Genomic DNA, 12,801 nt, shown 5'->3' on the forward strand with positions numbered 1-12,801 from the left:
AAATCCTTCAGAAGATATCTGTAGGTTGGATAAGAAATTATGAAGGTTTAAAGTCAGGTGACCTAAAAGAGATTGTGATTACGACTACCTTGGCAGATGCAACCGGCAGATGAAACTGATCATTTCATCAATGACGGAGATAATTGGAGCCTACTAAAGACTCTAAGGATCGGGTAACTACTGTTGGAAATAGTATAGTTCCACGTTAGCTATATTATAAGTTGCCAAAGAGGGTATAGTGATTTTCAGAGTCTCCACGTATTTGCACCTTTCAAGAATACCTAATGTTGCCAGTTATAATCAGAGAGGTACATAGTTGTATGATAAATAGATGTAGTCCGCAAATACTCAGATGCAGAATATAAATATTAAAGCTCCTCCTAAGACTTTAGACATCATCAAGAAACAGAGAAGAAACCTTAACAAGATAATATTATTTTACGATTCTATTTTACTTTACCAAATTTATTTCTCCCTTAGTAGTCATAAATGAAACGAGCTAACTCGTGCCTTCCTGGACCATCTCTATCTACAGAAATGAATTTTGATTGGTCCAAACAATTCTGAAGTCTATCAGATTGTTTCTGCCTTATACATGATTAGCTGCATAGTCAAAGATCTTGAATACATAACAGTCAAACCACATTTTAATGTATTTTTTTTCTCCATAAGGGCTCTGTAAACACATTAGTAATTAAAGGCAGAATTATAGCAATTATTTCTTGAAACCTATTCAATATTTAGTCCCTGTTCAGTTTGCTACAAAAATCGCAATTTTTCCATTTTAATAGGAATTTTTCAGTGATTTTAATATATTTAAATTACATCATGCTTAGCTTGCTACAAAAATAGTAATTTTTTAAAATTGTATCTCAATTTTTTTAACAGTAAATGTCTCTAATACCATCCAGATTTATGTTTTTTCCTCTCATTCCATCTATCCCTTCCGTACCACCTTTTTGTTACATAATATTAAGTCAATTAGATAGTCAAGACAATTAATAGGTTTTTTTTTTTTTACAATTGTGAGTAGTACTTGACAACTCTTGCTTATACTTACCTTCTAACCCATTGTCATTCTACTAACACTTCCACTCTGTCTCTTCCTCCTACTGCAGCTCTCTCTAGCTTTCTCCATACTAAGCTCACAGTTCCCTCAGATATTGTACTATCTCTTCCCTCCCATTCTCTCTAGGCTTCTGTGGTCTCTTGTCTTGCCACTTGTGTCTCTACTCTCCCTGGTCCTCTAGTGCTCTCTCTGGGCCTCTGGTGCTTTTTCTAGGAGGAAAAGCTGGAGTAGAAGGGTTGGTAGAATGACAATGGGTTAGAAGATAAGCATAAGAGAGAGTTATCAGGTACTACTCACAATTGTAATAAAAAGAAAACTGCTATTAATTATCTTGACTATCTAATTGACTTAATATTATGTAAAAAAAAGGTAGTACTGGAAGGATGAGTGGTATGGGAGGGGAAAAAAAATAAAACTGGTTGATATTAGAGACTTTTACCTTTGTTATAAATTGTGAATTTTATCAAATGTAAGTAGGATATAGGGTTATGTGAAAGTGTTTCTACAAAGATAATATACAATTGGAATACTGTTGTAGATCCAACTTGAAATTAATTTCATATATGTAATTATGAGTCCATCAACCTTTATCAAATAATTTCAATCAATCAGAGAGAGGAAAACTGCTGTTAAGAGGTAAAATTGCTTGTATTATAAGAAGAAATAAATGATAGACAGTCACTCTGTGAAGAACAAATAATATAATTACTAGAAAAGTTGTATCAATTAGGTCAATACCATATATAAAATAAGTGCTTAGAACTAGAATAACATAAGAATCTAAAAAATCATAGTTGTTACCTAGCACCAATTTTTCTATTCCACAATATATCCTATTTTCAACATTTGTTGTGATTTTTTTAAATCAGTACGATCTTGGCATAAAAGGTTACGAGTAGAATACAAGTAAAAATCATAAAACAGATAGTTTTTCAACAATCTCAATGCAGAAAATGATGATGAAAATAGAATACAGTCTGATGAGAATGAAAGACTTAATAATAAGTTTGTAAGCCATTTCACTTACGGCATTCCCTCAGTCTACCCGGTATACTATCAACCAACTCATTCCAATCCGAAGGTTGTAGTCTATCTCACTCTGCCTGAACAGCTTTGCTCACCTCTGCCAGGGTTCTGGAGAAGTGCTCGCGTGCTTTGATCTGTTGTTTGAGAATGCGCCAAACATTTTCAATCAGATTCAAATCAGGTAAGGAGGTCAGTCTTGGGTGAACTGGGACGCCGAGTTGTTTTTTTGGGTTCAACCAAGGCAACCTTGGTTCCATGCCATGGTGTGGAGTCCTCTACAAATTTGCCTTCCGTAGAACCAAATCCAAGCTGATTTTTGAAGATCGGTCTGACAATTCGCTTCACAACCTGTTCGAGATAATTGGTAGAGGTGATACTATTATAACATCCTGTACCAGTAAGGAAGACTAGTTTGGACTTCCAATTATACCCAATTGCTCCCCATACCGGCACTGATGCTCTGCCGCTAGTAAAGATATGTTGGATGCAATCATGGTGATAGCGTTCAGAGGAGAGTTGTATTACCCAAGCTGAATCCCGGCGTGAGGTATCAAAGGTAACTTCATCAGTAAAGATATATTTGCGCCACTATTCCTTAGTCTTATCAGAGTGCTCAATATAGTAAGCCAGTCTTGCTTTTTGAGCAGTGTGATCGATAAAGGGCTTCTTATAAGCCCAGCATTTTGTATAACCCTTTCCAGCAAGAGCGCTCTGAATCGTCTGAGCCATAACCTTTAATCCTGCCTGCTGCCCTAATTTCCTCCATTATAGCCTCCTCCCCTCCCAATTCCGCTGCAGGATATGAATTAAATGTTGTAGATCACACTCATTGAACTTGCGTGGGTGTCCTGTTCATTTGTTCTGTTGGTGCTCACATTTAGGCTCTTACCATACCTAGTAACTGATGGTTTGTTGAGCAACCCCAGTACGCCTTCCAGCCTCACTCTGTGAAATACCACATTCCACCATGGTCAGAACCCTGGTTCTGGTTGGGGTTTCCCATTCATGCCAAATTGCATGGGGGGGTGAGGTTGAAGTCATGATCGCTGTCTTCATAAGGTTGTCTGATACCATTGCACTACTCATGACCTTTTATGCCAAGATCATACAAGCCAAGTAAGGCCTTATTGTTTTATCTGTTTTTCACTTACTTCTTTATTTAATCACATATCAATGTTTCAATATTAGTTCCTAACCACATAGCCTACTAGCATAAATATGATGATACATAGCTTGCCTGGATCATTAATAATTCTGATCAGTGGCTTTATATCATGTTAGATTTTATGGTTATATTCATTGATTCCAGTTGTCCAGTCCATCCATGATGGTGTCTGGACGACAAAAGAAGGTGCTGGACAGGGTAACGGTATTCGGATTGCACAAGCACTTGGTTCTCTTAGTTTATTCTAACCTGTTGTGGTACTGTACTATTATGTGTCTTAATTGGGTGCACTGGTCAATGATAGTCCACTGCCGTCCGACGGGGTCAGTCCCGTCCCGTCCAGTCGAAAGCGAACGCCCTTCAATAGTCCTCGGACTAGATAACTAGGAGCACTGGTTATATTACTCTTCTGAATAAATACTAGACTCTAATTGTAATTCTGTCTCAATTCCTTGACAGTTACAAAATATTATCACCTCTTAATTAGGAAAAATCCGGTCAACAAATATGTACCTTATGCTCACAAGTTATTATATATATGAGTAATTAACAATTTAAGTTATATCAGAAGAACACTGTTATAATAGTATATTTTAACAGGATTGAGCAATAGTTATTTACCAGAAAAGGTATCATATAAAGGATTACAGTAATATGTATTTCAGCCAATTCGTAGAAGATAGTGGAGAATTAATTTAAATCCTAGTCAAATCAGAGAACACGAGTACGGAAGCCATTCCAATACCAAGGAATGATATACCAAATGTAAGTTCCCCCTAAACAGATTCTATTTCCTACGGTCAATCAATCTTTACTCCACTATTTTCTATCTTCAAGGCCGTAATTTTTCCCTGTGACCTGTCGTAGTAAAGTCTCAATTGTGTCTCCGCCCAATATCGTATCGACTTACAAAAATATCTTCCATAAACTCTACTTCAGAATATGCTCGCAATCCCGCCATCTCGGGGAACAAGGCTGCCACGATAAAGCAGATACGAAATGGTTTGCTACATAATCCCTCACAAAGTGCTTCGCCCAGCGCGGCCCGTAAACGGGAGGGATGTCTACATATCAGTTCCAATTCCGTACCCCATTATTTCGAGATACCTGTTTGTTCTTTTCTCCTCAGTCCTATATTTGTTACCAGGATAGAACGTGATTTATCGTTCAGTGAAGCGTCTATCTTATTACCAGAGACTGTTCACCTCCAGCTCCCTATATCCCTCCAATGAGCCTGTGAAATTCCGATCCGCAGTGATTGCATCTTCAGAGAGAATTTTGCTAGAGCACCCCCGCCCCCCACGTTCAGTTCACGGGAACTTACACGAAACGCTTAAAGTTTCATAGAAGGGTCTCGAAAGATTCGAGGAACGTGGGGGAGCGGGTGGCGGTCGAACATGGGTATTCCGGGATATTGGTAGGGTGGTTCTTTCCGTTTGGTGCGGGTGAGTGCACCACGCATTTTCTGCTTAAATTCGGTATCTCCTTGCGAGTTCCAGGATATTGTAAATTTATTGAGTCCGTGCGGGTTCTAATCATCCTTTTGAGAGAAGATCTCCCCAGAAAACCTAGCACTTGCCGGAAATAGAAAGGGAATGGGGTGATCCAATTAACTGCTGTTAATACTCTTCATGCTCCTGTTTACTTAATTATATTGAACATTAGCCTAAGGTCAGTCCTGGACCTACTTGTCCGGGGAGATGAAAACTTTGCCGTGACGCTACCCAACTTGATGGGTGTATTCGGTGCTGCTCCTGATCCGTTTCGAGTTTGCACAAGCTGGTGACCCCTGCCATACTCTTTTTCTCACCGCACCCGGTAGGCTAGACCCTCCAGGCATCCTAGATATCGGAGTCTGTACCATCCTGCGACATAGCCCCGTAGGCTTCACTACTCCTGCTCCAGCGCCCCAGCGGCATAACCTCGCATACACACTTACTAGGAGTGGAGCCTAATCATAGCTAATCACTCGAACACATATCCCGGCTTTGTGAAACGCTATCTTAGCACATGAGAGAATCGAATCTTGCAGCATACATGAAGGGACACCGAAAAAAATTTGCACAGCGGATAACCTCCTCTCTGACATCCATCTATTATTTCAGAGGTGGCAAAGTCCTCCCGTGTAAGGAATGTCCAAGGCATCGAAGTTTGGTCGGTGTGAGTGGATCGTAGGGGGGTGACTAGACCTCTCTTCCGGCGGATATCTCCTTTTGATACTGCGTAAATGTCAATAACTGCTTTTTTCATTATATATCCCTAACGGCAGCACTCACTCTACCATGCTCCCCCCAAACCTCTGGCACTCACCCCGGTTCGCGAATGCGCACCAGGGAAAATCTTCTTGGAAATGGGGAAGCCGCCATCACAGTTTCTAACAAGCCGCATACTTTGGCTCGAACAAACCATAATCTCAGAAATTTCCGAGTCTTGTTATCATACTTGAATATCTAAAGCGAGGTTTCTAGGGTGTGCTGCTTTGGCTCCGGGTAAGGTTTCCGGTAAATTGCAGGGAGTTTTTATTGTTTACTCATCAATACTTTCCTTTTTCATAAGTAGAATCTGCTTTCGTATTACCATATATCGACCAGTTGGCAGAACCGTGAATTTCAGCTGCTTAAGAAGAGATAGATCACTGATAAGAGTTGTACAGTATTATATTGGGACCAAGCTAATGTCCCTAGCGGCCCACATGGAGGGTTCAGCCGCCCGGCCGAAAAAATATGTTTCCAGCTTTAAGTTTCGAGTTGATCTCACGAAGCAAACATGTGGAATAGCTGTCGCACGCAAATAATGGGTCTTTCAACTTAAAAACCCAGAGCGAACACCCTACAACCAAGGAGGTAAAATCTCAACAACAATGTGACCATACAAAATGCCACACATTCACGCTGGGGAACCGGCCATCTTGTTGACAAATAACTTGAAACAAGAAAACTAAGCAATTCTGAGGCGCCCACAGGCACGTGACATCCTCTAAGTTGGGTTCTAGGCGAAGGGTTTAGACTAGAAGCATCCAAACAACTTGAAAAATCACCAGCACGGGAGAGTAGGAAACCCCACCCATAGAACAAATAGACCCCCTACCCACCGCATCCGGAGTCGCATCATTAGGTGATCCCTCCCGCAGCTCCTTCCCTGCGTTGAACGTGAAAGTAGTATCGTGCGGTCTCTGATCACTAGAAGAACACCTTCCCCACATGCCGCATCCTAGAAAAAGACCTCAATCTGAGACCCAGTAGTTGTCCAACCGCGTGAGCACCCGGTCATAGCAGTGCGTTATCCCACAACACATAAAATTAGTCGAGTGATTCTGTATGAATCTCTCCGATTGGTCGTATTTGTGCCCTTCTGCTCAATGCAGGTTTGCGCTCTAATCTCCACCGAGGGGGTGCAGATAGCGAATTTCGGGTGGAACGCCCAGTAGCGGGAACATGGGGAAATAGCACCTTCCGTCGGGGTTTAAGGAGAGATCCAGCCGGCTTTGGAACAAGCCAACCGGCATGCCAGTCTGGGGAGATCGGTCATGGTCACGTAATTAAGTGGGCCTGTTGGTTTTAGTGCCCGCCTCTTTAGAGGAGGGCGATCAGCTCATACACTAGCTGCAGATCTTTTCATTACATTCCTAGGTTGAATGGTCCTTGATATGAGCGTTTGCACTCGCCTCGTATACGAAATACTGGAGGGAGTCGGGAAACGAAACGAGAATTGACTCTGCACTACCATCCCTCAAACAAACAATGGAGGGCCAGAATCTGAATCGATGTGTGGATATACGTATGTATATCTGCGACTGGATAAGGCAACACACTACGCCTAGCCCTATGGCGTGATGCCTTATCTTCCTATTGCCCTGCGTCCTCCCGTTAAATTGCTGGTCATAAGTTGATTTTCTTGGACAGTTTTATACACGCGGCCACGAAATTGCAATAAATATAATCCTCCTAGGAAACCAAACCCTTTGTTAACTATCCCCCGATACATATCGTAGGGTAGGGTAGGGCCTAGCGGTATCTTCGCCTAGCACATATCCCCATATCGTGCCTAATAATGAACTAACTTAAATGTAGGGGCATACCGGATACTGGTAGTGGAAAAGTTTTTCTTTCGAAACTTGGGGATTCCGCCTTATCCGCACCATTTCACCCCCCCGTATGATTAAAGAAAACAGCTGTTCCTCTTCAATTTAATCCGCAAGAGGAGCGTGCGCAACCCCTTTATCTTTCACTGTTCCCCTTCGACGGTGCTCAAGGGGAAACGAGTGTTTGGCGTGCGATAAAATGTAATGTGGTAGACTGGTCAAACAAGGAATTGGGAATCGTTAATGCCGCCACTCGAAGAAAACCGGTGGTAGGGTAGTTGAATGCTGGTAGTATAAAAACGGTTTGTTGACGGCTCGATCTCACCTGCTCCCGTCATCACGTAATTGTGGACGGATATAGAGAGCCAGAGGCTGCACGCGGGAAGAGAGCGTGCCACGATACCGGTCCAGAGGTTAATGCCATGAACCCCACGAAAAAAAAAAAGGCTAGATTAGGGTACTAGATGTTGGGAATAAACGCATGGCCTGATAGCTATCACTGCCGGTACCGGGTGTGTTGTAATTGGGTGTTCGGGATATGGGGCATGGACGGTGTCCCACCACATATCATACAAGAGTACAACATACCGTAAATTTGATCCAACCCCAGCGTTTACGTGGTGGCTCGAAACAATATTTTACCGTACCGGAGTTGCATGTGGGTAGCCTCTCTGCCCCCATGCTGAAACATCCTGCTTCCAGATAGGGCAAGCTGAGCAGAGTTTTTCTTGGTGGAACGAGTGGCGGGGAACTCACCCGCATCTTTGCTGAACATGCACTCCTCGGAATTAATCTGCCCTTGGAAGGGAATAGTGATATCATACGGGAGCGACACTTTCATAGCCCGTAGACAACGCAATAGACCCATCCCATGCTGTTCCGCACGGAATCTAAGGACTCGAGATACCAACTCGGATCCCGTCCACTCCGAAATAAGCAATTCCTCTGAGCCCTTCCAAATTCCCAGTACCGTGAAAAGCGCGGCAGCTTCGCCTTTTATGTCTGAACCAATAGAAATAGCGTTGCCTCTGTCGATATCTCTTCTAGCACTGAAGGATGCTCCTACCCTGGTTCTGAGCGGGGGGGGGGTTATTTCTGCGGTTAATAGGAGCGGCCTCCGGCTCCTGTCGCCCGCTATAACGCTGGTTGTCACGCATGAAGGCGACTCTCACCGTCCACACACTTCTTTCCACTGTTCCGGCATTGCGCTGGTAGTGCCATCACACACTTTGTAGTTCTTCGAACATGCTGTGCTTGCGAGGAACTCTGATAGGGAAGATACAGTCTGTTCCGGTGTCGCGAGAATTGGTGAGTGGTTGCAGACTGATTGGTGGAGATCTGTTTGTGGTGCCGATTTTCTGCGCGGGTACTCGCAGCGTCAGAAGATCGCGACGCTTATATCGGATGTAGGGTTGTGATGATGATGTTACACACCTCAAAGCCTATCACAGCGCTTCCCAAGAATCCTTACACTATGGTGTAAATATGATGGGTCTATTCACGAGAACTTTTTTTCTATCCTTCGCCATCCATATTTCCCGCTCTCTGGCGAATGGCGGTACGACTCAAACATCCTTACCAGAAATAATTTCTGCGGCAAACGATCTTAATACTAGTGTAAGATGATAATGCGAAGAGGACACTAGGCCATTCATACCTTTGAATTTCTTTCCTTTTTGTTATCCCTGAGAATTTTTTCCCTCCTCTACCCGCACATTGCCAAATACCCCACGGTGACATTGTATGGTTCTATAAAGTTTGGGCGAAAGTACTGGTAGCGCCTTCTTGAATCCCACATTGTGTGGACACGTCAGCCAGGAGAATGATTGCTTCCACAATGAACAGTTCAGTAAAGCTGATTCTCTCTATCCCACACCAAAATTTTCTCGGTCTCCCTCAGAATAGACAGACCCAGGGTTGGAGCACCATATTCATACCATGCTCTGCGCTGGTCTCGAGACGCGGGGCCAGAGTTTTTTTTGTCGATACCGTAATCATGAGGAAACCTGGGGAGTATGTAGGCCTGTGCTAAGTCACCTCCTATCGGCTAGTTTTCTAGTTAAATGGGAAGTACGGTATCCATGTAGATGGCTTGGTAAAGAGTCGGATATGGTGATGGTTATATGACATTCCGATTGTGGCCCTGTTGCAGGGTGGAGTGATCGAGTATCCAACACGATATTGGTGTTATTTGCTGACTAGAATGCCATCCCCTCAACCGTTGCTCGGACAAAAACGACTGCTAAGATCAACCAATTTTCCACAAGCACCAATTGTAGAAGCTCAACAGTTTATAATCCTCCAAAAAAAAGACGTGAATATTTACTCATGCACAGGACCTAATTGCTCAGCCTCGGAGTTCTTCCAATTTTACTGCGCTTTCTAGAGGTCGCCAAATATGCCAAGCAGGTCCCTTTTCCATGAGATTTAGGTCCGTGAGCTCCGTTTACAAAATTATGAAAAGATAATGAGGTGGAACTCTCACTGGCTCTCTGGACTATATATATCTCTTGATGGGTGTCAACGAGTAAGGCGTAAACCCAACATGTCACGGTAAAGAAATGTTACAGTTTACAGCACTGAAATAATAGGTGCTCTGTGTACTCGAGTACTTATCTCGGAAGGGGGCTCGGTCTACACGCTCTATGCAACTATGATATGATATACCATATTTTCCGAATTATTAGGGACTACACTAAGTTTAAAATTTATTTCGAGAGCTTTAGCCTAGTGCCACTGCCTACTTTAGGGGTCTTTCCCAGCAGTTTATCCAACTTTGTGTTGAAGTATGTAGCTACTCTTCCACCCAAAATATGGTTCGAATAATGCCAAGAGATATAGGTAAGAGGAGTATTTTCCATGGTGGGGAATATTCTATCATAGGAAACCTATAAAAAAATTTAATATAGAAATCTACAGTAGTGGCTCGGGGTCGCGACATACGAAATTTTAGGGTTTATTCTTGGGCCGTTGTGGATTTACAGGGATTCGGCTGATCAGGACACACGTGGCCGGCAGTGCGCCACGGTTGAGGGGATACGAACATTCTGATAGGCTTGAATTATATACCGCAAATACTGCAACAGCCATGGGCCATTGAATGGAGATCTTGGCTTTCCATTGGTGGTGCCCAAGAGAATACCTGTTTGCGGGAAAACAATATCGATCTTGGTTGTGTGGTTGCTGCTCGCCTGCCTTGCTCTCCCCATCTTCGAAGTGTGAGCCTAGGGCGTAATTAGTACCTAGCCAATCAAGACATTATCTCACGCTCTCTTTGCCTGAGTGCAGCTCAGTTTTCCCCAACTTCCAAGGTACAGTGCTTGTACCAGTAGACTACTCGCGCCGCCGAGTTGAAGCTGGACACTCTCACCTGACCAATACCGAACCCACTTGCCAACACGATTAATAATCACACGCCATGGAGAAAAAAAAGATAGTTTCACACAATTTATTTTAATACATGATCCGGCAAACCACTGCATGCCTATATAAACTGAAATCTAGCCACTGAAATTATAGATCTGATTATGAAGTATCACCGATTGAAGCTTATTTGATGAATCGCAGCCTAAGCTTTCGAAGTTCTCCAAGATTCACTGGTGTCTCTTTGGCTCCATATATCCTACAAGCCGTGTTCTACAATATACAGAATCACATTGCTCAGCTTGGTACTTTGGAGACATCGATTTGCTAGCAGGGATCACTGCTATCTGAGGGCGCTCGGCTTAAACGTGGCCGGGCGAGTACGGTGCACGAAATTTCGATGCGGCGATTTTTTGGAATGGGAGTTGCCCAGGTTCTTTGGCCCAGTGGTACAGGATGATAAATTACTGTTCAAACCAGAGTGAATTGTATTAGAGTGACGGTGCCTCAGTGCATAAACCAAGGTTACAAGTCAGAATCCGAAGCCTTGGCAACCATGCCAGGTGCAACGCCGGGGAAAAGCAAGAAATACGCAATGACACAAACTTCTTGCTGCGAAGGAGTTTTCTTCCCTCTCAAAATATTCGCCAAGAGTTCCAACTTCCAACTTCCAACTTTCCCTTTTTGGCGGGACGCTCATCAGACTATTCGTGGGGGACACCGGAACTTGTACAGTACCGAAAGTGATAGAGCGTCCCTAGCTCTTGGGCTTTGATGTTTCTCATCCGATTATATCCTATATTATGTTGCTTGAAGCTTGATACTGGTGATATAGTCTACTTCAGGTGAGCTGTCCGACCACCTCTGTTGTTGCAGCATTGCCGTGGGAATTGGGATGATGGAACCACGCAAGGCCGTTGGAGTTGTCTCTCCTAGTGACGTCTGTGATAATTTTTCTTTTCATCTGTCTCAGAGGAGGGCTGAAAATGTTTTTTTTTTTCCGGTGATTCCCTTCCCTATCCAAGGAGGGGAATTCTGGGAGTCTTAGCGTGAGGGTTCATTATTCCAACTTTTACGGGAGGGGATCGTAGGATTTCTGTACTGTGCCATCGAAGAAGAGAGAGTGTGATAGCAAGCACTGTACGAGTATGAGTACCAGTACTGCAAGGTAATGCACCTACCAATGGCTAAAAAAAAATCCAAGCTTTGAGGTTAAGATCTTGGCGATGCTTTACCGGGATCAAGAAATACATTTAAGTAAAACATCGCTTGCAACAATCGTGCAAATACCAATTTATACCTCACGGTACCCCACTCGTTTATTGTGCTACTATTGTCCGTTGAACCTGAACTTCCGGCGCAAGTAGCTAGCTCTTCAGTGCTTGTTGCTGGACCGTTAAAGTATGTCGAGTATAAAAAAGAAAGAACCAAAAGGGAATTTGATGCAGCATATTGCTCTCGAGGTGTCATATCAAACTATACAAGCACTCAGTGTGCCAGCTCTTTCAATTGTCAAACAGGTGGACACAGATAGTCTGCATGCAAGATGAGATGATGGCGCCGAATAGCAGCGGTTCTCGTGCTGTTCTTTCTTCCCTTTTATATTTTTTTTTTTCCCACTCTCCTTCTTTCCTTCCCTCTCTCTCCCTTCCCTCCTTCCCCCTTGCTCCCCGCGCGGACTCTTCTTTATTTTCTTTGATGCTTTCCCTCCCTACACCCAAGAACTTACAGTTTGCTATTTAATCTTTCTAGACGGCATCGGCCCCTAGTGAACTCTGCAGTCAATGGGTCATCTTCATCGTTGTTGGATGCTCGCCGTGCTACTGGTGCCCGGCTCCCTGTTTCCACCTTCAACCACCGGCGAATAAAACTGGCTGTAACTGCGGGAACCGAACAACACAACTGGTGGTGGCATTTCAAGCTCACACGACCTTTTATTTTCCGTGCTAGCAGACAACGATGGCGGACCAATATTGTCACAGTGGAAGGAGAGGGTCAGGAAAGATGCCCTCCGGGCCTGCTTATGGTGCTGGGAGCCCCGATGCCTCCGCTGGGCAAGAGGAGCACCGGGAGGCGTTTGCTGCGGAGGTTGGCCAA

Source organism: Tuber melanosporum (genome assembly GCF_000151645.1).
Source record: "Tuber melanosporum whole genome shotgun sequence assembly, scaffold_200, strain Mel28".
Taxonomy (NCBI): domain Eukaryota; kingdom Fungi; phylum Ascomycota; class Pezizomycetes; order Pezizales; family Tuberaceae; genus Tuber; species Tuber melanosporum.